Genomic DNA, 1,492 nt, shown 5'->3' with positions numbered 1-1,492 from the left:
TTTTTTTATCGGTTTTATATTACAATTACAAAATATATCTATAGTTTAAATGTTTTATTGAAAACAAACATTTAACAAGCATCCTTAAAACTATGAAGCAGTGGAAACGTAGCAAATTCGGAAGGTGCACCATTTCCAAAAGAAAAAGCCATGCATTTGCTAATAAGCATATCTGAAAGATACATTGTTAACCCAGAGAATTCAAATATAATATACGTTTACATAACATATATGACATAATGTTATACGGCTAAATCCCGTATCCCATGCATCCGCTTATACGATGGTACGATGATACAAAAGTGTTTCTATTGGTTGACAGATCTCCAACCAATAGTGCTACGAAAGTGTTTCTATTGGTTGGGGATCTATCAACCAATAGAGACACTTTCGTATCACCGTACCATCGAATAAGCGGATGCATGGGACACAGGCTTAAGATTCAAAAATTTGTTATTTTTAAATAGGATTTCACAGTCTACTCACCAAATTTATTTCCAATTTGAGAGCAACTCTTGAATGTGCTGTTAGTGGTTCTGTCAGCTGATGAAACTCATTTAGGAATAGAAAATGTTTTACGAAATAGGAAACCTCACTAATACCAGCAATGTTTCTAATTTAATAAAACAAAACAAACCTTTAAAATGTTTGGACACTGGCCAGGTGTTGAAGTTAGGGGTGTTTTGCAGGAACCAGCTGAAACAAATTATCAACMATAAAAACTGTATTAAAACAACTACATATAAAATAACTGTATATTTTAATGCGTCAGACTGGTCACAATGTTATACAATATGKTAAGTTATYTGCGRATAAAAACGATGATTTTATACTGAGGAGCTGGGAGTTTGCGATGTTCAGTTTTGTCATTACTGAACTTGGGTATCTTGGGGGTTTTGAAATTTTCCTTCTTTTGAACCGAAAATTAACCGCTTCTGAGTCTAAAAGTACATCCGATGTGTCCTCTGCAACCTTTAACTTTTCATTGGATTTCTCAAAAATATAAGGCTAGTTTAATTACCAAACGGTTCACATGTTGAGCATTTTTTTTTTTTTTGGGTTGCCCATGTACCTATTTAATCTTCTAAACCTATAATAATCAATTAACAATGCGCCGCCCTCCAGCTTGTTCTTCTGGAGTTCTATTACTGCAAACATACTGTAATCCAGTTAGTTGTATTATATTTAGCGTTTGCTGATAGTGATATTGAAATTAACAGAATTTAAATTTAGTATTTTTTTGACAGGTAGATATATAAAATGTATTAAATATTAATGTATATGGGTGTAATGCATACAAAGTTAAGTAAAAGTAACAAAGTAAAAGGCCTAGGCCACGCCCCCACTAAAGTTTTATGGATTCTTTATATTTGCATTGCTGATTGCAAATAAGTCAGAGAGAGTTCGTACTCCGAATAGTGAACATCGTGCTACGCATTGCGCTCTGCAGAAACACAGTGTATTTCGAAGTTAAAACTATCTACAAGAAATT

General features: G+C 33.3%; 1 protein-coding gene across 1 annotated transcript in view; it reads left to right on the top strand.

Moving 5' to 3' along the window:
• Positions 1–1,492, top strand: part of LOC109541262 (microtubule-associated proteins 1A/1B light chain 3A) — a gene marked incomplete at its 5' end in the record, with an annotated part of 53,406 nt that overhangs the window by 9,068 nt on the left and 42,846 nt on the right.

Source organism: Dendroctonus ponderosae, unplaced genomic scaffold, assembly GCF_020466585.1.
Source record: "Dendroctonus ponderosae isolate FM_Combo_2020 unplaced genomic scaffold, Dpon_F_20191213v2 Dpon_F_20191213_4, whole genome shotgun sequence".
Taxonomy (NCBI): Eukaryota; Metazoa; Arthropoda; class Insecta; order Coleoptera; family Curculionidae; genus Dendroctonus; species Dendroctonus ponderosae.
This window is presented reverse-complemented; position numbering and strand designations above follow the sequence as displayed.